The following is a 24,155-nucleotide window of genomic DNA, read 5'->3' on the forward strand; positions in this document are numbered from 1 at the left end:
CTGGTCAAAGTGTGCATGTGACAACAATATCTCAAGCACTCCACAAATCTAGTCTGTATGGTAGGGTGACAAGAAGGAAGCCCACCTTGAATCCCGTTTGAAGTATGCAAAAAAACACTGAGGGGATACTGCACCCATGTGGCAAAAAGTTTTTTGGTCTTACAAATCTAAAATTGAACTTTTTGACCTAAATGCAAAGTGTTATGTTTGGTGCAAACCCAACACTGCACATCACCCAAAGAACACCATCCCTAGTGTGAAGCATGGTGGTGGCAGCATCATGTTATGGAGATGATTCTCATCGGCAGGGACTGAGGCACTTGTCAGACTGGGGAATAGAGACTTATCCAATTATGATCTTTCAGTTTTGTATTTTTCTCAATAAAAACATGTTTCCCCTTAACAGTGTGGGGTACGGTGTGTAGATAAGTGGAAAAAAATCCTCATTTAAATGCATGAAACTCTGAGGCACAAACACAACAAAATGTGAAAAAAGATCAAGGGGGTATGGACTTTTTATAGGGACTGTATATCATTGTAGCCAAGGGAAAAGGCAAAAAACTCCTCAACACAGTTTCCACACAGCAAGGGAAAATGAAAGAAACTTAAAATTAGGTTACAACAAATTTGCCTTTCAACACTTTTGCCTCTCATTATAACTGATTACAGCCTTAACTACAAAGCACACAGGGAAGCCAATATTACAACAAGGACATTTGAATAGCTACGATATTATACCTTGCTGGCAGGTGCGTCAGGAATTCCACCTTAGGAGGAATGCTGTGCTTATGAAAATATATGCTAATTATAACAGCAGCAGATTACTGTACCTTTGCATCCTGATTGTGTATCCTTTAACTGCATTCAGCAACAGAAGGAGAATTGCCAATTAGTTGTGTAAAAACATGAAAGTCTAAACATTTCAGAATATATATACACACACATACACACACACACACACGTTTTGTTTTTTTGTTTTTTTTTCAAGGATATAGAATTTAAATAACATGTTTTGGTCTAGATTCTAACCCCAGACATTAAAATAATTTCAGGAAACATTATTTTGTAATCCGTAAAGGAATATATTAGATGATGGTCATACATTTTAAAGATCTTTCTTTTGTAGCAAGAGTAACCTACTAATGGTTTTACATCAGAAATCTAACGTACAGTTTAGAAAATATACATTGTGTAATACAATGCATGGAATGCAATGGCTTGGGTATCAGGAATAGGATGGCTGAAGTAAATACTTAATACTTCATCACTATATTTCTGTTTTTTAGTACTGTACTTCTCAGCACTTTTTACACTGTGAAGATTACATTTCTGAGGAGGAAAAACCTAAATCTAACAAAATACTATGAATAAGTAAAATAAATAAATGACAATAATGCAATTCATGTTCCTCTAGCAGGCCCTTTCAAGCTTTCACTACAAGATAAGCTTTGCAAAGTACATGGAGAGCTTTCTGAGTGGGAGCTACTGAGAGAGAGAGAGAGAGAGAGAGAGAGAGAGAGAGAGAGAGAGAGAGAGAGAGAGAGAGAATTTTCCTAATGACAGACAGTACTACACCCCTTGTGGTGTTAATTATTATATATATTTTTTTATCATTACAGACCTTTGAACAACACCCTGGAAATCTGTAGGTAGCAGAGTGAGATTAAAAACCATAGCCAAACTACCACAGGCTCACTACAAAGTCCATCTGCCCGATTACCAAAAGAACTGTTTGCATGCAATTCACCTCATTTTATAAGGCCTTGGTGCATTTGTCTCCTTATAGTAAAATGTATTTATATTGGTGAAATCAATAGCTGACAAATTAGTTCTGAAGCACTGACTAGAAATTAGTTTTAGGGATAAACCATCATTGAGAATCACTGTTCATGTCTGTTTTTAGTCACTAAAATGTCAGCTTCTACACATGATGCAAAGATGTGTTTAACCAACACTACCAGAAGTTTCAATAAGCATTATTGTCAGGAAACCAGTTTTCCCTCTGACCTACAGTAGCAGTGGGCTTTATACTGTACCATGCCTAAAATATGCTTAACTGGGCTACAAAGTGGTATCCTGGCTTTGGATATCGAGTTAAGAAGAATGAGTAAGCAACATTTTTTTTTATTTTAAAATCTGCTCCTATTTAATCGGCTTACAACATTTTCTTAGGTGACACTGTTTATAAAATGTTATTTTGGGATGCACAGATTTATATAATGTGCCTTAAAATAGCAAACTCAGAAACAGCTAGTCCCATTGTTTAATCAAAGCAACCTGAGAGACAGCTAGTCCCACTGTTTAACCAAAGCAACCTCAGAGATAGCTAGTCCCACTGTTTAACCAAAGCAACCTCAGAGACAGCTACTCCCACTGTTTAACCAAAGCAACCTCAGAGACAGCTAGTCCCACTGTTTAACCAAAGCAACCTCAGAGACAGCTAGTCCCACTGTTTAACCAAAGCAACCTCAGAGACAGCCTCCCACTGTTTAACCAAAGCAACCTCAGAGACAGCTAGTCCCACTGTTTAACCAAAGCAACCTCAGAGACAGCTAGTCCCACTGTTTAACCAAAGCAACCTCAGAGACAGCTAGTCCCACTGTTTAACCAAAGCAACCTCAGAGACAGCTAGTCCCACTGTTTAACCAAAGCAACCTCAGAGACAGCTAGTCCCACTGTTTAACCAAAGCAACCTCAGAGACAGCTAGTCCCACTGTTTAACCAAAGCAACCTCAGAGACAGCTAGTCCCACTGTTTAACCAAAGCAACCTCAGAGACAGCTAGTCCCACTGTTTAACCAAAGCAACCTCAGAGACAGCTAGTCCCACTGTTTAACCAAAGCAACCTCAGAGACAGCTACTCCCACTGTTTAACCAAAGCAACCTCAGAGACAGCTAGTCCCACTGTTTAACCAAAGCAACCTGAGAGACAGATAGTCCCACTGTTTAACCAAAGCAACCTCAGAGACAGCTAGTCCCACTGTTTAACCAAAGCAACCTCAGAGACAGCTACTCCCACTGTTTAACCAAAGCAACCTCAGAGACAGCTACTCCCACTGTTTAACCAAAGCAACCTCAGAGACAGCTACTCCCACTGTTTAACCAAAGCAACCGTAGAGACAGCTACTCCCACTGTTTAACCAAAGCAACCTGAGAGACAGATAGTCCCATTGTTTAAAGTTAAACTGAAAATATCAGTGAAATATACAAGCAGGCTTCTGGGCAGGTCTTATTTCAAACAGAAACGGAGCACTCCACTGAGCCTAGAGTTCACGCTGACCATTTTACCTCTGTAAATAGTGTGTGTGTGGGGGAAAGTAAGGTTGGCAGGGATGGGCTTAAATCTGGCCCTGCTCATGGGGAACGGCCACACCTGTGATTGCTTGCAGACAGCTATAACCTTATCCCTGCCAACCTTACATTTCCACACACACACACACACACACACACACACACACACTAGCAGCAGGGCTTCTGCCTCTCCTACTCAGCTTTTGAGGCAAACAGTTACAGTTATAGGCTCGCCTTTAATACTGCAGACAAAGACATAACTGTGATCATGGGAATCAGCTGATGCTGTCCTCTGTTATCAAACAATGATGTTTTAATCCCTCTATATTAAGTGTGCAGCATTACAAATCAATGAACCACACTGTCTTAACAGTTTTTTTTCCCCTTGTTACCTGGTGTATGGGAAGTAATATACCAGTAACAAAGTTAAGACATGTTGCTGTTTATAAAGCTGTGACTCATGCTAGGATTGTGAATCCTTTTTCACATTTCAAAGTAAGGTTTGTGTGTAGTTATACTGAAAATATATTAAAGGAGACTAACCAAGGTTCTAAAAATCTTGTTGATCATGATGACGTTTGCAATGTTTTGTCATTTTAATTTAGGATATACACATTTTTTAAACAGGGCGAGGGGCCCACAATGATATTGCTAGTGCTAATACAAAGGTAAGCACAATATCATGCTCTTGAACCCAGACGGTTCTCGGGCAATGAGTTTAAGGTGGATTCTAGGGCTGCAAGATATTTTATACTGAAGGTGCTTTCACACTGAAGAGTTACGACAGTTCAGAACCGTCAATGAAGTGGCTTATAGGTCTGTGTGAATTGCCTATACTGCCACAGAACCGTCATATTTTATGCCGTTTCTGAACCACCACGCAAGAGACAGCACTAAACTGTCATAACTGCCTGTGTGAAAGGATATACCGCCACTGAAGCGCTATAGTGGGTGTTGCATCAGTATAGGTAGGTAGGTAAGGGGCGTGCATGCAAGTGCTTAATTTGTGTCAGGGCTTGTTGGGGCATAGCCCAGGAACCTCTGGGCGTGCAGAGTCATAGCGCTGGTACTTCTAGCTAAAAATCTCATAAAGTCCTTTCTTTTTAAAATCTCAACACATTTGTATTTAGTCTGAAAGTTCTTGCGTGCGCTAAAGAGAGACAGTCCGCTGCCACGTTGTAGCCTACTTTAAATTACGTTATTATTTCAGCTTGAGCGCCTTTAAGTTAAGACGACACTGGCTGCAACTCTGTTGTCATTTTTTATACACAAATAAGCCTACTTGATATGATAAACGTCATGAACGATACAAGCAACTTCTTACACTACTTGGTTTGATTACATGAGTAGTAAACAACAAAATATGAAAGCTGAACATTAATTTCAACAAAGAATGACAACTTTTTAATGAAATAAAATATTGTAGCCTACTTCAACAGGAACATTAGCCTGCTATATTACATTAAACCAAAACAATAAAACCATTTAAATGCAAAACATGTATACATGCTTTTTTATTTTTAATTATTTGTCCTGCGGTTGCCTTTAATTAATTTCTCTGCACGCACTACTACTTTGTGTATGATGTAGAATACATGATTGTAAACATCTAACACTAGTAGGTACGATACTCTTTCAAATAAACGTGTTATGACTTTGCTTGTGCCTCAGCACCTCTTTCTTTACAAATTAAGCACTGTGTTCATGTGTAAAGATCACGAGTGACCTGCTACTTGTTCATGTGCAAAGATCACGAGTGACCTGCTAATTGTAATGCAAATAACCACTAAAACTACTGCTGCCACCTTATTAGTGGAGGTGAACAACATTTTACTATTATACAACGAATCCGTGAACAGCCTTGTCAACACTATATTAAATAAATCAATTATTTAAACAAACATAATATACTAAATCTGTGATAAGTGATAAATAATTTTACAATAAAGTTAATGTTAATCTAATACATTAAACTGACTGTTGACAATACAGACAAATGTAAATATAGGACGTTGAATGTATGCTAAGCTGCAAGGTTTGGAGAATGCGTTTTTCTAAAAGCTGCGTGTGACGTCAGAAAGACAGCAGCCAAGAGCAGCCGGCGCAGCAAGCTCTGGGTAAGAGAAGGCAGCAATTGAAACGTGTATTCTGTGTCGCTGACAGTTTCCTTCAAAACCATTATCGAAATACAGTATCAGTTCACAAAAAGATCTTCCTCAGACGCTTTGCTAAGGCTGCAAGTACCATCACTTGATTTAGAAGAAGCGTGTTTGCAGTTGAAAACTGTGTTAACCGTTGTATAACCGAATTACGATAATTGCAGTTTAGAATAAAAGCAACGGTATTAATACCATAATGTACCTAAACCACGGTAAACCAAAAAAAAAAAAACGGTATACCGACCCATTCCTACTTGCGCGATGTCTTTGGCTGTGTGAAACGGTTATGATGGTAAATACACTGGTATAGACTGCGCAATTTCATGCTGAGGAAAGGGTATTTTACGCCCTCGTTAAAACGTTTCAGAGACGGCACAGTAGCTGCATTTCTGTGTGAAAACGGTATAACACACTCAGTACGGAGTGCACAAGTCTTAGACTCAAGTTAATAAGATAGTATTCTCCTATATGGATTTTTAAAATCAATTGTAGCAAAAGGTATAAAGTATTAATCAAAATAAAAATAAAAAAAATGAGAGTGAGAGTTCAACACTTGCTTGTAGATATCAAAGTATACCTCTTGCAGGTTCAAAGATTGGAATTTTTACCGTCTCCTAAGCGTGAAGCTTTTAGTCTGAGATGCTATCAGCAGGCTCCCCGTTTAGCTATCATTTAAATCACTGCTTATATATCTGTGGTTCCTCTTTCAAAATGATCGATCAAATTCTGGATTTTATGATTTGTTCTGCTAAATATGGGCTGTTGTCAGTGCACTCTATTGGTGCACTATCCAACCACAGTCAAACCACAGTCTTTCACTTCCTCTTTCTAGAAGAAATTCTAACTTGAAATATGTTCTATGTTTGTAGTCATTTGTTATAACCCCAATCTGGCTCTTACTCTCTGAACAGCTGTTCTGACTCAGGTAGTTAAAAAAGCCAAAGATTATGACATCGAAAAAAAAAAACACTCGTACTCTTTTGCCACCTAGGTCACAGTTTGTGACAACTGCAAAGTTTAAAGTATGGGACACAATAAAATTATTTTTAGAAAGAGATAAACCTCTAATACCCTGTTCAAGTACAAAATGTAACCATAACTGTATCGGTAAGTGTATCCATGCCGTTGCTAGGACAAGATTGCCATATGGCCAGAATGCTACAAGGCTAAGCCAAGGCTGCCTTGTGCATTACCATACAAAACATAAGTAACAAGTAGTTAGGGTAAAAAATTGAGGGAGAAATGCCTGTGCTGTAAGGGTCGACTCAGAAGCCACCCCTTTACACTCTAGTTCCAAAACCAAGGTTTTGAGGATGCACGACATTCAATCTATAGAACCTAGTAAAGGTATAGGGGGTAGCCCACACCGCTGCATTGAAAATGTCCTTGACAGATGCACCCTGGAATAAAGCCTGGAAGTTGCCATGCCCCTGAAGGAATGGGCAGTGCTACTCATTTTGGACAGCCTTTGCTTAGACAAGGCTTGACCATGGGATTTTGAAAACACTGTTCAGACTGCCTCCAACTTTTCGTCCTGTCAACACAGTACAGCAGGTACCACACTGGGCAGAGTCTATGGAGCTGCAGCTCTTTGTCAGACTGGAAGAAGGTGAAAGGAAGCTTCCAATTCCACAGACTGGTTGACATAGAATGCCAATGATAGTGTTCGGCAAAAGGCAGGACTGGTATGGAGCGTAACCCTTGTCCTGGCCTAAAAATTAATTAGGTTCTCACTAAGGAGAAAGCCTGCATCTCGCTCATCCACTTGGTGACTCTGATAGCAAGGAAACAGTCGATTGAGCGATAATATTTCAGCTCAGCTGAATGCATGGTTTAAATGGAGGCTTCAAGAGTGCATTGAGCACCACGTTTAACCTCCAGCAAGGAACAATGTCCCTCATAGGCAGCTGAAGCCGCCGATCCCCTTTCAAAATATTGCCCCAAGGTTTTTGCCTCTGTGGTGGAACCTATTATATCCACGGGCCGGTTCTGAATACCACCTCTGGTAGAATGCTGTGTCGGTCTATGAGGCCCCTGGGGCCAGGGGCGCCAGTTTGCGCACTGGTGGGGGTCGCTTTTTTTTTGAAGCAAGCGCAACATGTGGGGGCAGCACTGAAGCATTTCGTTCAACGTGGGACCAAAGGTATGCCCCGTTTTTTTGTAATAGGGGCATCCAACAGTGGTACTCTGTCCCCATCAGGCACAGGTGCTAAAGCTGCCTGCGTGCGGCAACCAGTGCTGCCAGGTTTCTACCCACCACCTGCCCATTCAGTTTAGACAGAATTAGGTTTTTAGAGTAGGTTTTTAAAAAAAATACAGCTCATCCTGCTGTAGTGGTGATGGCCTGTGGTTGTCAGAAAGGGACCGCAGCAAATGTGACTGTTCGGCCAACAGAATGCTGTTAAAGTTGCCCAGCGGTACGGCACACACAGTGGCTGAATAGGCACGCTTAAGGATCACCTCCGAGACCCAACACTGCTTGTTGGGGCAGATAGTGTCCTTGGACAGGAGCGCTAAATTACGTGTCTGTACCAACGATGCAATAGAAGCCTGCACTGGCAAAAGTGCACCCTATATAGGGTGTGCATAGACCGGGAAACAGCCGGAGTTGTAGCCGGGTGACACCAGGAAGACTTGATCTCAAAAAGAAAGTCTGGGTGCACTGGGGGACGGGGACGCGGGAGAGTTGGCAGGCTCATCATTGAAGATTGACTGCCTTGCCTCACCTTCTGTAGACCAGAGCAGCTGCAAGACTGCAGTGGCCCTCTTGATCAGTGGCATAAGCTCTGCTGACATGGAGCGGTTAAATGTAGGGGATGTGCTGTCTGACTCCACATCCTCAGACGGGAAGGCCAGCTCCTGTTCGTCCACGTTCTCCGAGGCAGCGATGGCAGCAGGATGACATGCTCGCTGATCTACACTCTTATCCCCCTGGGACCCCAAAGGGACAGACGGTGCCGAACGTTCACGAGGCTGCAGCAGGATGTAACAAACAACAGGCTGTAGTGCACAATATTTGCATAATTAATTTTAAAAAAATGATTACAGTGTAAATAAATGATCATATAAATTATGTAAAACACAATAAATAGTGGAATGATACAGTCTAAAGAATAGGGGTCCAAAGTCTTTGGGTATAAAAGCATGATCAAACTGTAATTTGAGCCAGACAGCAGAGAAAGCAGTACTATAGGTATACATAAGTGACTCACGGCAAAAGACATTTTCTTTGCTAAAGAAAAGTTCCTTGTTAAACTGAGACGGTGTCACTCACATGGTTGTTGGGGGGGGTAATGCCCATTGAAAGAAAGGGCTATAATCTTGGGACATGAATAAAAAGTGATATATGATGAAGATACAAACGAGAAAGAACCTATAACCTCAGGGACAACCTTGGCACTTCTTTTGCCATTCATTTTTAGTTTTATTATCGGCACGGTTAGAAGGGGACAGATGCCCACATCACAAACTACCAGGAAGAGGCACAAATCGACAGTCTCAAGCCCCTTTCACACACAAATGCCGCTATTGCGCCTTCTCAGAGACGTTCAAATTATTTAAAACATCCCGATACAGCACAAAAATTGCACAACCTATGCAGGTATAATACAGTCATAACCCTTTCACACAGCCAAAGAGATCATGTGAGTACAACTTTCAAACCGGTCAGTCAACAGATTGTTTTAATGGAAATGGCAATTTGCCCATAAATTACAGAATCACGCACCGTCCCTTCTAATTGTGAATTCACTTCCTCGTCAGCCCGTAAAGTTAACAATTCCTTAACTTATTCCAGACTCCAATTACTACCTCATTCTTGATCAGCCAGTGTATTTGAAAAAAATTAAAGTGTGTTGCACAACGACAAAAAAAACCTCCACAACATGCCCGATATACATGCAGTCACGTAGGATGTTGACTTTCAATCCACGCCCACTATAGCGCTTCAGTACCGGCATAGCATTTCACACAGGAGTTAAGACGGTTCAATGCCGTCTCTGAAATATGACGACTCTGTGACGGTACAAGCAATTCACACAGACCAAAATGCTCCATCAGTGCCGGTTCCGAGCCGTCATAACTGTGTGAAAGGGTATCAGTGATAGAACAAGGTTGAGTGGGGCTCATGACCAAACTATAGTACTTTACTTTCTTATCATCTGGCCTAAATGGTTGCCCTGGCCAGTGCATGTACAGTCACTGCTCTCATTAAGGGGATAAATGTTTTGAGCAATACAAATAAAATGTCATATACAAGGATTAGAACAAAGGAAAGTAGATATATTTGCTTAGATCTCACTAATAGAACAAGTCTGAAATAGACTCACCACTCCTTCTTCTAGAATAAGTCAATAACCTTTTTGCACCTGTTACTGTCCAATAGACAGATGGTCTGCTGGACAGAACTTTAATGAAACAAGAGAACTAGGTGAACGGCTTCAAGCTGGCATGACAGAGGTTTGCATACACAGTCCAGCTCCTTTACTTTCACTCAGCCCTTGTCCTTGGTAATGTTATGAGGAATTTGGGCTGCAGATAAACAGTTCTTGAATTAGTATTTATTTAGAGTGTTAAAAAAAAAAAAACACATCTTACCTGTACTTTCAATGGGCTTGTCTACGTAACTTTGAAATATTAAATAATCTTACAATACCGTACTTTATCCAGATACTGCAGCTTACTGCACTGATTTGATATTCATCTGTTTATTTTAATTACTCAAACCATCAAATAGCTATATTATGTTGAAACGCACTTTGTTTTCATTTCACTGGTCTCCTGTGGCCTCTTTTAAAACTCAAAACCGATAGCACTGTTGACTGGCGCTAATGCCGACACAGCAACAAAATGTACCTTTCGCACACTCTCTGTCGGTTATGTGTAACTCCAAAAAAACACCTTCTTCACTAGTATCAACTTGGAAATCACTGTATTTCCTTTGTACACTCAACCAGACTCAAAGTTATCATTTAAATAGCTGCACAGTATTACTGAAGGGATGTGCCAGTGTAACAATAAAAAGGACATCATGTAAAATCAGATTTTGTTGTATAAAACAATTAATTTGTGGAGTAGATACCTTAAACACCACAATTAACCAATAACCACATGAAAATACACTTGATCCCTGCTGCAGAGAACCTACATCCTTGGGGGTCAAGAATATATAGCGTAGTTAATCCACTCAAGATCATTTACTGTACCGTGATGTCATTATTGTTCCCAAAGTCCTTAATGTCATGATAAGCATGAAAGCAGCAGTAACAGTACTATTAGTAGTGGTAAGCCAATTGTTTCTCTTCTGGTAGCATGCTACACAATCAATGAATTAAAGGATGTGTGTTGCAAAGACATGCCATTCCAGATATCTACAATTTAGACTAGGATGTAGCTTTTTCATTTGGAATTGATTTTGCTTTCTAAACTATCTGTTGCTGAGGATGGAAAAGCCATGTGCCAAAACAAATAGTCATTAAAACACTGTTTAGATTTAGGCCAAAACATGCAAGATCTGATTAAGAGATCACCTCTGAAGATCTGAAGATGGACAACCTGGCTTCTTCCCAACCCTAAGTGTATTCCTAGAAGTATTCTAGACTGGCAGTTTTATATTAATATGTCAAGCATTGCTTTCCAAACTCTGCTTTAAGTGCCTTGAATAATTAATGCATACAGTTTAGCTGCATCGAAACTGTATTCACAGAACGGCTTCTGTAGGAGAATGGCTGTTGGAAAAGTGCCATAACATGATAGCTGCTGCAGAAACCATTTATAATCTGAACATTCATTGGAAGTCTGGCTATTTTTAGAAAGACAATTTGCTATATTATTAAGGGATGTATTAGCACCATTTTGCAGGTTAAAAAATAAATAAATCTGCAAAATTTCCTAACAGCCAAAACTAAAGAGGAGAAGGCAAATGAGAAAAGCTGCACTGAACTGAACAAGGGCCAAAAGAGTGCAGAATAAGTGAAAATATACAACAAAAGCTCCAAGCTGCAACATTTAGCCAACAACACAGTAGCCCAACCACAGCTTAGAAAGAAAACTGCTGATTTCACATGAATCCCTTCCATCCTCTCTAATGAGCTGTACCTTTTCCTAATGACCTGTCACTTCATACCTACATTGACGATACTCTCAGCAGCACTTTTGAATTACTATAAATCTTTGAATTCCACATGACTGAAGGGTGTCAGAGTACCATGTAACACTAACTGACTAATTTAATGACGAGTCAAAAACTTCTACACACTCTAACAGTACAATATTAGTACGTAAAATGTCCTTGTACTATAAAATAATATACCTACAGTACCTGCCTGTGCTACAGATAACCTCTTTGCTTTATGAAGCCCCTCTCTTACTGTAGCATCTGGAAAAATCTTATTCTTTATTTATATTAGGGTTCTTCACGTTATCATAATATGAAAACCAACGGCCATTGTGATACTGTATGCTTAGTTTTTTGTTGTTTTTTTTTTAGTTTTTTTTTTTTACAGCACCTTGGATTTACTGATTTATACCTGATTTTTAGTCTACTATTCAGTATTTTCCGGGTGACACATTAAACTAAGACAAGAAAGTGAATTGAGACACAGCCACAGCTGGACAGTCACTGTTTTGCAGAAGGGGTATGAATTGCTGACTTTGTGTGACGGTACTGTCCATCAGCTAAACTTCTTTTCTTTTTATGATTTCAAAGCGAATGAACCTGGCTTGTTTTGTGCTGATGTCACATTCATAACTTCTGCAGATACAAGCTCTGTCAGCACAGCAATTGCCCAAACGTGCACAGGTACCAGGTAACTTGGGTAAATGTGGCCTCGGGACATTAAACTTAAACTTAGAACTATTATGCATCAAATTCCACGTGCAAAAGTGTGTACTGTATATACTGAGATCTTTTTTCCCAGATTTTTACCTTTGTTTCAATTAAAAACACATTTCTACTGATTTTTCTCCCTATTTTAATATATGTAAAATAAACTCTGAAAAGTTCTGAAAATGCAGAACACTATACTGTATATTTGCTAAGTTGTTTACTCAAAAGTGCTTTTTTTGGTGCAAAGTGCACTTGTTGCAAGATTTATGTACTGTAATTCTTTTCTTTTTTTATTGGAGGGAAACAAAAACAAAACGTCCCTGGGGACATTATGAAATGAAAATATGGAATAGGAATGGAATAGTTTGTATACATGACCGTGTTGCTGTTGCTGGATATTTTCAAGTTACTGAATGAATATTTTATTTGCATACTATTACACTACAGTGTAAATAATACTGTGGCTCCTCCCATGGTGGCATTGCTGTGCTACTTAATACATCTACTTTCAAGTAAAATGAGTCTCAGCTTAGTCCACATCAGAAAACCACCATTAAATGTTGACAGCATTAATATGCTAATGCCATGACTGACTGTGTGTTTACTAGATAAAAGCCAGAAGTTTTCACACCAACCAACCACCTGGCCAGCAAAGGGAGGTCATCAACTTTACAAAATCTACAGATCAACCAACAGTTTTCGATTAGCTCTGCATTTTTTTTGCCTGCAAGAGCACACATGACAACTCTTTGATCTTAAGAACTCTAAACAGCAGCTATTTCTAAAATGGAACCTCTTCGGATTGTGTTTACAAAAGGAAACGGGTTAAAAACAAAAGGACTACTAATTTTCTGACTGTTGAAAGAACTAAGCTGTCTTTTCAAACATGTTAAAAACAAGGCCAAGGTTTGTGGCATTTAGCCTTCTTGAAGTTCTATTTTTATCTTGTTTGCACAAGATTTATTTATTGAGTTAGATATTCATAAAATGTAATTACAAGTTGTTTTTGAAAGACACAAGACATGTTTCCAAGGGAAAGTACTGGCAAATGACAAGCAAGAAGTGTCCCTCAAAAGCAAGAAACAGTCTCTTGTGGGAAAGTTTGGATATACTCCACAGAATAAACTAGAAAGAAGGTAGAAGGGTTAAAACATAAAGCATGTTTTGAGAGAGAGAGAGAAAGAGAGACTGCACCACGATTATAAACTATTCTGACACTTTTTTTTGGATGCTTAATTATTTATACAGCAAACTGAAAACTAATCCACACATTTCACTGTGTTAATATTTTACATCAAAGTGATTGAGGAAACTGTTCTATTAAAATGTACACGAATGTCTGGCAGATGAATTTATGACACAAAACCTTGCCCTGTGAGAGAAAAGGCTCCCTTTTCTGCATTTCAAAATAGACCAAAAGTTTGAGCTGATGAAAAATACTGGTTACACTACACTTTACATCTCAGAATATGTCTGTGCACTGGCCTGGTACAGGCTAAATGTTGTGTTATGAACTGTATGAAGCTTGCAGTGCTGTACGTGCTTTTGATTACAATTCCATTGTTTGACTTGCTGAAATTAGTGTGTAGGTCGATTATTGTGGGTTTTGAGCAAGTGTGAGTCAACTGTGGTTGCAGCATTACACAATTTTCTTAAGTGAAGAAATTAAACATAATGGGCCGACAGCATGCCCAGTAAAATATAAAGTCAGCATACAAAAACTAAGAGAAGTGCAAGTCATTAATGTTAATTAATTTGTGGTTTGTAAACGCAAAAGAAAACCACCCTGCCCTTATTGATAAAGGCACTCGCTGCAATAAGCAAATATCTAGCATTTATAAAGATCCTACCTACTTATACTGGGAACTCCAGCACGCTGCAATACTCATCCAGCTAGTGCCAAGGCAATTGTTAAAAATATTGCCTATTCAGGTGTTACTTTTTCTCCTTTTTGACTAAAAGGTGTGTATACAAGACCCACTTACCATAGCTGCGCCCAAAGAAATTTGGATGAGATCTCTTTGTTTTTTCATTCGTTTGCACTTTAAATGTGTGGGTTGAAGTGCTGGGATAAAAGCCTCTCTCAGTTGCAAGTCATTCAATAATTCTTAAGACATAGAAGGAACCACTGAATGTCAACACCGTCTCAATCAATCTAGAAGGGCTGTTCAACAGATAGTAAAACACTCCAAGGTAATGTACAGTACAATTTTAACCCAAAGTATTTTCTGACATTTTAATACTAACCCTCATTTTCATCATAGCCCCCCTTCTGAATGTTGGGCAGGGAGGGTCATTTCCAAAGCAGAATATTGCAGCTCTGACTACGAATTTATTCTAATCAAGTATATTATATACTAGTGGCCACCATCATAAATTATAAACAAAATCACAAGAGTACTCTGTATTTATATACACACCATATTTACTAAACATACTACTGAACTGATTGCGCCTCCAGAGGCGCGCATTTAAAAAGAAAATGTTCTGCTGAAGATCACTCAAAATGAAATCTCTGAGTTGCTTAATAAAATCCAGTGGGGGTATTTAGCAGGTCTGCATCACTTGCGGGATATTGGTGCCACAATTAAATTAAATGCTAAAGGTCCTCAATTTTAGAATGAGTTTTACATAATATGCCATGTGTACAGAAGATATAGAATTACAGTATGCATTACAAAAAACATTGAGCAATTCCACTACATACAGAACACTCTAAATGTGCCATCAGCCAGTTTGCAGAGGAAACAAATAAAATAGGTGTTCATTTAATTTAATTTCGACTGGAACACAGATGTTTTCAGGAAATCTGAATGTGACACTCATGCATTTCAAGGTCTCTATACTGTACCATTTAAAACATCTGCCTCACAGTGTGAATTGTAGAATTGTTCAGAATTTCAAACAAAGCCCAGGGAAATGGTTAATTTATACCATCAGTAATATAACATGAGAAAACCAAAGAATATATTTGTGTACCACATGTGCTGTCTCCATAAAACAGACACACATTACCTTCTCCAAGCTTTTAACAATAAAAAAAGACAAAACAAATTGAACATCGAAAATTACCTCAATATGGCAGCCATAAAGACAATGCTTATATAACTCTCATAGGGATGCTTAATAATGAGTCAACATGTACAGCTTGGCATTTGTAGATACTACATGAGTAATACATGTACACTGCAACAGTGCAATGTTCTGGAAAGATACACACAAGTAGAGAACAAAAACAAAGCATCCCTGCAGCCAAATAGAGGAATGTCAGTTTGGAATTGTGTGCGAGAGAAAGCAAATAAGACCAAGAAACTTGTACAGTAAATGTCGCAATTAAACTTGACCAAGAGAATCACATAATACAGCTTTACAAAATTTGAGACCAACATCAAAAGGCAAAGCAGGCCCAAAACAGCTATAGTACACTAGTTATTGCAAATGGCCCTTCTTATTAAATAATAACATCAACAAAAAAATAATATTTGCACAACCATAAAAGCACTCTCCTCAAGGCCCTAATCCCATGTCAAAGAGTAAAGTCTTACTGGACATTAGGCACATGCTACGGTTCCCCATACATATTTTAGTTTATTCTCTGACTAAACACAAATTTAAGGAGAGTTTTGCACTGTCCTTCGCCTTTAATGTATTAGCACACTTAAACCAGGCTTCCCAAATGCTCAGTCACTGCAGCTACATTCAAAGATGTCAGCAAAACTTGCCTTGCGTTGAGCAGACCCATATTCTCACCATAAAAATACCACACTTGATTAACCTACTCTTTCAGACAAACAAAATCTCACAAACACTGCACTTTAAACTTTCCCAAAAGATTTCAGAATAGTCCCCGACATGTTCTCACAGATCTTTTTTTTTTTTTTTTTCTGTTCAAAATATAAATTTACTGCTGAGGATGTCAGAACGGATCAAGATCAGAATGCACCTACATTCACAATGCTGAAAAATCCAAGTCACCAACAGAATTTAAAGACACAGTTCTGACACTCTCAAATTACAACCTGGCAACACGCTACAACACTAGTTGATACAAAGCAGTTTCTTAACCATAAGGCACTTGTATTTCATATCACAAGGGAAATACAAGGCTTTTAATAAACTGATTAGTATTCTGGTTCAATCTAGCAGCAGATCTTTAAATAAGAAAAAAAACAGGTTAGCAAACTGTGGAACAAATCTAATACAGTACATTTAATTTGGCTATTCTACAAAAATATTAAATGTTAAGAATTGACTCCAAATGTATTTTATTGTATCTACAGGACATTGCAATTCACAAATAAATGATCCAACCTAATAATCTTAATTAACTGGGTGTAATCACGATATCGTACTGCAGTTTTAAATAGCAGATGATGCTGTGTTTGCAATTTACTTACAAGGCAGTAAAAAATGGCATCCATGTTGGCAGTCCATTTATTTTTTGATAGAAGCATGAATGAAACTTTGTAATCACCTGATCTATCGAATTGAAAGGTTTTGGATGGATCTCTAACTGAGCATTGTGTATCCAATCTGTCTGTGCTGTAGGAAATATGGAAGACAAAATGGGCCCAGATTGCACCAACAAGATGTAGCATACACACATAACATACTAAAAACAGGGGTGCCAGTTTTATCATGATCAGATATTTGAGATTGGTTAAGTGCTTTTTTTTTAAAAGATTGTTTGTTAAACTATCATAAGTTGTGTATTGTGTGTAAGTGCTACAGCTGTGATGGAGGCTGAAGCCGGATTTCGAACAGTTTGAGGATAAAATTGAACTACACTCTTCTGATCAATGCCCAGTTGCAAACAGTATTTCACTTGTGCCAGGTTAAGATAAAGACCAAACCAGACCTTGCGTTCCAATCCTACTGTATTCTCCAGTGAAAGCGCTTCAGATTAACGTAGACTTTTCTTTACCGGCTTTTCTGAGTTTTCATGACTGACAGGAAGACATTATTGCTGGTCTTAAATGTGCTGTCTACAATGATGTTACAACTTTTATTGTAAAAAATCTATTTATTCCAGATCTCCGCATTAAAATGCTCACCAGTAGATCTTCTTGCATGTATAATTCCCTCAGAATGCTGTTGAGGTTTTCTGGACTTACTTCACAAAAATGAATGTCCTTATATTTTATCTTTTAGCCAGTCTTTAAGCACATTAACTGAGTTGTTGCTTTATTTCCCCTCACACCCCCACCCCTCTCCCACCATCTGTTTTTTTCTACTGCAGTTCATTTCGCTGTGCCTCAATAATCTTATACGTCTACTGTTGACAGTTGCCGTAGCAGTGTACTGCTGTCTTTGCATGGAAAGTTGGTGCTGTACCAGTTCTCTATTATAGAATATGGGGGAATGTCACTAATTTTGTGGCAATGGTTTTTTAACAAATAAAATGGAATTTTGTTATAAAATTTGTTATGAAATTTATAATGTGGTATGTATTGATTTATAGTGTGAAGCTGCTCATTGGTATGCAAGCTGTGTGTAATTTGATCATGCTCTTCTCTCTCTGACCTTGGAGATCTCAGGCACTGCTCTTATTTGGTTTTCCTCCTCTCTCTCTGACCGCTCCTTCCAGGTTTCCTGCTGTGGCTCCTTTTCTACAGGTGTACCTTAGGGATCTGTCCTGGGACTCTTCAAGTTCTCATTCTACACCCGCTTGCTAGGCACTCTCACCTCCTACCTTGGCTTCTCCTACCATCTCTACACTGATGAGTCCCAGTTCTTCCTCTCCTTCCCTTCCTTTGACTACCAATACAATAACTGGATATAGTGCTCCCTCGCTATAAGGCTCTCGGTTATATCGTGCCTTAGACATAACGCTCCTACAGCATGTCCCCCAATCCCCTGTACTAGTGATTCATGCAACATTTCTACAGTATATACAGTACCAGTGTTGTTCAAACTGTAAACAACTTCTCAGTCTAACTTCCGTTTCTGTCTCTCCCTTTTGATACAGTATCTGAACTGAGGAAAAGCTGTGCTGGCACTTTATATCACAGACATCTTATTCAGCATTCGTTTTGCAACTAAATAAATTTTAGGCCTATTATCTTTCCTAATGTATTATTTTTTTGCTGCGACAGGAGCTGCAGTTTTCTCCGGGAGTCGAGATGTTTTAGCTTCGCTTCAGCCCAGCTCCGACAGCCGAACCTGGGGACAGCCCATTCCCTCGTCCCCTCGCCCAAACAGCTCTCCTTCTCGCATTTGGTTTGCTTGCCTGTCGCTTCGAACTGAACTCCTGACCGCCATTTAGCCAGGCTATTTATAAAAACTGCTCACTAAAATGATCCACGAGTGGGAATGTTACCCCCCCCCACCTTTTTTTTTTTTTTTTTTTTTTTTGTAAAAAATACAGCATTGATTACATGGTGCTTTTTGCATGGTTAATTCACAGAAAGTTACATTTTCCCTTCATTATAAGTGCATTATAGAGAGGGAGTTATTTTATTTTAGTCAGATGTGTGCTGTTATGTGTCTCACTGCGCCCCCCACCCCCTCTCCCGTTTTAACACTCTTCGGTTATAATGTGTGTCCCCTGAGACCCACGTTATAGCGAGGGAGCACTGTAGTTCCTATATATATTATTTTATATGACAATTATATTTTTTCAAATACATCACTGGTACAGTCCAAAAGTAAGACAATATCATCATCTTATACTACTACACAGGCAAGTTGATAGCTCATCCCAAAAAATATAAAGTTAAAAAATATCTTATAATAATATATCGAAATTTTAGAAGCACAGGTGTTTACGTGACTGAAGCAGGCTTAGCTGATCCATTTGTCAATTATCTCTATCGTACTTGAGTTTTGAGCAAGCCCACCTGATCAGTAAGAAGACAACTTACACTCGACTACTGCTGCTCAGCAACACATTACGTCAGAGTAAGAAACACAGCACTGCCATGCATTTGGAGAGTTATTTACATTTTAAGAGGAGAGACGCTTAAAATCACTGAATGCTAAAATTGCATACATTAGTTTAAATAAGTTCTACACCTCATTTTGATACTGATATGGGTTAACCTCACCAGCTTTACACAGTAAATTCCCAGGACATTTCATTAAAACTAAAAAAAAAGAGCCTTATTTCATCAAAATCAGATTTGATTTCCAAGATACTGTATATGGTGGCCTTCAACTGTTCAGTCAATCACATATCAGTATTGTGAAAAAATGACCAAAAATTTTTTACCAAAAAAATAATAATGTCACAGCATTGTGATGTTACTTTATACCACTCACAGCAGCATGAAAATTAAATATTTCATTAACATCTACAAGGGAAAGCTGCACTAAAAAACTGAAAAGGTGTGCAATTTTAAAATTTAAAAAATAACTGGATAATAACACAATTCAAACCCGCTCTCCTTCATGACCTTGGGATACAAACTACAATCTCCCTGAAATCGGCAAACTGCAGAGTAAAAGAAGCACAGAAGACCACGAAAGGTAAAGTATTACAGCTTTTATTAGAAATATCATCCCACAAAACCTTATGTCTTTCAGATGTTGTTGAAAGCCCACAGTAAGCTTTTATTATAGGTTTGTGCTGTTCACTTTAAGTGAATAGTGTAGAGGGGTGGGCAGCTTTTTAAACACTGCATATTATGTTCAGTCTCACGACACTTAGAAACTTGCAGCCTCAGCTGTCCTTTAAATACCCCCTTTATGTACATATTTCTGCATAATGTGCTTCCAAAAGATTGGTACAGCTTCTAAATGGAATCAGCACTTTCACATTTTTTTTTTGTACTGTAGATTACTGCACGCACACCCAGCCGAATACCAATTTTTTTTTTTTTAAATAAATAAATAAATAAATAATTATAAATCAGGGGTTTTAGTGCAGCATGCTGGTAAGTTAACAATGTGGAAACTGGTAAGCCCAACACTATCATAACCTATTGTACCAGTGCCATTTCTTTCCCTTCGTTTTTTAGTTAGGGGACTGTGAGATAACAGGGAGGAGGTTAAAATCCTCCCTGCTAAAAAAACATGTGAGAATGCACTTTTGGGTGAATGGGCTAAGGGTTTTAATTGTTTAATTGTTTAGTTAACCCCTGCACCTGGTGCTAATTGTAAATTGGAGCCAGGTGCAGGGTATTTAAGAGAGGCAGCCAGTCTACTCAGGGCTGCTGAGAGAAGAGCTCGACTGTGTGAGTGAGCAGTCGTAGCAAGGTATTGTGTAAGTTTTTGGTGTTTGTGGCAGGTAAATGGTTTAGCTGTCCTGCATGTTAGTTAGGTTCCTGTTGGTGTTTAGTGAGAGCTCCAAAAACAGAGTTAGGTTTTTCTTTCTCTTTTGTTTATTTGTGTTCATTAAGTGTGCATCAGCGCTATTTTTCTTTCAAGCTAGTGTGTGTCGTTTGTGATTTTTTTTGAAGGGAAAAGAACCCAAGTGAGCCTGTTTGAGCCGGCCATCACAGGGACATTTAAACCATTTATCTTTTGCACGAAGCATCCAATTAAAAAAAAAAAAAAAAAAAAAAAAAAAAAGCTGAGAAGTCAATCAGTATTTGAATTCCGTAAAAGTAATGAACAACTGTCTTGTGGTCGATTCATAACACAGAGCGAATTACATGTACGCTGTATACTCTGCAGGTTGCTGATTCAGAGAGATTGTAGTTTGTATTGAAGCTCTTCTGTTTGTTCAACGCTTAATTTATTTTAAGATGGAACAGTTATTGGTAACATTATCAGGTGCCTAAAAGAGTAAATCATTTTATATTAGACACAGGGATGTGTTCAAGATCGCATCATTATTGATTTTGGTTGAACTGTTTTGGAACAATGTGACCAGATCAATTAATGTGTGTTAATTTATAGAATCCAAGTCATCACTAGCAGAAACACACTCTGATCTGAGTTACTGACTAGTTACAGTATTTCGGATGTTGATCGCATGCATTAGTTCACATACTTTCGATCAAATTGGATTTGTCAGGCTTCATTGAAGACCATAAATCATTAGGCAAAATCGAATGGTTTGTACACAAAGTAAAATTGAGTGTGAAAAGGATTGTATCATTGATCCAGTTAAAATGGTTTGAGATAATAGCAGTAGTAGATACAGCAGACGGGCAAGGTTAACAAACTCGTACAAAATCCTTTCAGGGGATGCAAAAAAATAGTGTAAACTAGTAGCTTGTATTTAAATACTGATTGTTACAATATTTTGTGCTCATTGCCACCACTTAAAACCTAATAATTTCTCAAGGTCATTTAACAGATACCAAGATCTTCAACATCTGCAAGCACAAGATTTCTGACAGCAATGATTCACCCACTCTGCACTAAAAATAAATGAAGGGGAGAATGAAGCTCCTTTTGCATTCTGTGTACAGTAATATGAATCATTTTTCACTTTTTGACAGCTCTAAAAATGCACAGAAGTTAACAGGGGTTAATTTAAATACCTGTACAATGAGACAAAATGTATGAACCTTCAAATCTCAGGAACAGAACTAATTATGATCCATAATTATATATTTAAAAACAAATGCTATGAAATTCACATTGAACTTTTAGGGGAATTTTTTTTTTTATATAGATTATATACTGTGTCCAAAGTTGTAGATTAATATACCTTAATATATTCCTTGTACATCGTAACCTAACTTTTAAAATGCTGTTAAATGCCAAGTCCTATTCTATTAATTCAAAAGACATTTAGGAGTGGAGTTGGTGTGAATACTACAAAATCACAACTTATGTCACTCGCATGCAAAATTTGATCTTTTGAGTTGTATAATGCATATTACGTAAACAAAAATTAATAAAACCTGCTACCACTAACGTTACGTACAACTGGAGCAGGGTACACTATCCAAAGCAGTGGGCTTCAGTAAAATATGCACTAAATATCTAAAGTACAAGACAGTGTAAGAGAAGTATGGTAGGATATGTTTGAAACATACAAAATACACGATAACACAAATAATTTTAATTTTGAAAACTGAGCACTGTCTGCCCCTCCCCGCTCTCACTCGTATTACCCAGAGTGAAACCTTCAATTTCTTCATTCGCCATCTCGACAGTAAAGCGTTGTATAGAGTAAGCTGTATTTAAAGACATTTCTAGAAACCCCTCTGCTGTTAGAATTTTTTTGCTAAATGCCCAGACAACCAAAAAAAGTTGAATGCAAACTGTGCAAGCGATTCGTATCGTGGAGGCATAACAAATCTCTGGGGTCACTAAATCACTGTTTTTTTCGGTTACCACGGTTGAGGTACATTACGGTATTATTACCATTCCTTTAATTCTACACCGCGATTATCGTAATTCCTCGATACAATGGTTAAAGCATTTTTCAATTGCAAACACGCTTCTAAATCAAGCGATGGTACTTGCAGCTTTATCGAAGTGTCTGAGGACGATATTTTTGTGAACAGGCACTGTATTTTGGCTGCTGTCTTTCTCTCGTCACACACAGCGTTTAGAGAAATGCCTTCTCCAATATTGCACACTTTCAACGTGCATCTTTACATTTGTAGGTATTATCAACAGTCAGTTTGACGTAACTGATTAACATTAACTATTATAAAATTATACATCACTTATCACGGATTTAGTATATTATGTTTGTTTAAATAATTGATTTATTTAATATAGCGTTGACAAGGCTGTTCACAGCGTTGCTCTAATGATAAAATGTCGTTCGCCTCCTCTAATAAGGTGGCAGCAGTAGTTTCAGTGGTTATTTGCATTATGATTAGCAGGTCACTCATGATCTTTGCATCGTCCCTTTGGTTCACAGCTGCAGCCAGCCTCCAGCAGTAACACTTCAAAATGCGCTGGGCTATGCAGAATTTGCACATTCCTGTGGGTGTTGAGCGACGTCTGCCGCGCATCTCTATGATTCTGTGCAGAACTGCGGAAATCTGCGCTATAAGAACACGACCAATGTCTCAATTTAAATTAGCAGAGCTGCGACTGCAGCAAGATAGCCTATTTATTATCAAAGTAGTTTTGTTTAAAACACGTTATATCAATATTCCAATTTTCTTGGGTAAGTGAAGAAATCTTTTTTCACAAACTCCACGTGTAATCATTGGAAGCTTGTGTAATGTCGTGACGCATAGCTATAAATCCAATAACACGTTTTAGTATTTTTTTTTACTTTTTTTGCTATACATATTTTATTTATCAGATTGAAAAAATAAACAACTCATCTCTGCTCTTAATAACCTGTGGTATGTTTGCGTTTTCAGCAAAAAGACTGCTCATTTCCCAATTCTATTTACTATCAGCTAAACAAGGTATTTAATTTTATGTTAATGTTTTAACAAACTACAGCACTACATCATTTTGAGCAAATAATAGATCTTAATACTATTGCAGTTTAACATTGACAGAGTACAACTTCAGTGGGTTTTTTTAATTCTGATTGTCTTTAGTGTTGTATGATGCGTTCTGCTATGCTATTTTTGGGAGGTTCTTTTCTTAAGTACTGTACATTTACTGATGTACCAAGGCTAAAGCAAAACACTTTTTTTTTTTTTTTTTACCAAAAAAAGTAACAACGTGTAAAAAATACCCATGCAAAGTTCCATCAAATTCAGAACTTTACTGAAAATACAGCATGATTGGAACAGAACAGTGTGTACAGCCACCTCCACTTTGCAGTAAATTATCCCCCCATTATATACTGTACTTATATTTAATTCCTCTAGCACTTCAACCATTTTCGCTTCTTATAGTAATCCATTCCAACTAACAATGCACTGTACCGGCATTAAAGACCAAAGGGAAGATATGTACAGACACTGACCTCAGAACAGCATGAGGTTTATAATGGGGTTTTAGTCATCATCTAATAACTATTTCTCATATACATGTAACAGTGTTAAACGTAGTGCTTTTAAC

At 38.2% G+C, this 24,155-nt stretch overlaps 1 protein-coding gene across 2 annotated transcripts in view; it reads right to left on the reverse strand.

The window, feature by feature from the left end:
* The window catches only part of LOC121315831 (syntaxin-binding protein 5-like), a 136,420-nt gene that overhangs the window by 94,859 nt on the left and 17,406 nt on the right, over positions 1-24,155 (reverse strand). The gene's annotated exons all lie outside the window — the stretch shown is intronic.

The sequence above is a fragment of the Polyodon spathula genome, chromosome 5, assembly GCF_017654505.1.
Source record: "Polyodon spathula isolate WHYD16114869_AA chromosome 5, ASM1765450v1, whole genome shotgun sequence".
NCBI lineage: Eukaryota > Metazoa > Chordata > Actinopteri > Acipenseriformes > Polyodontidae > Polyodon > Polyodon spathula.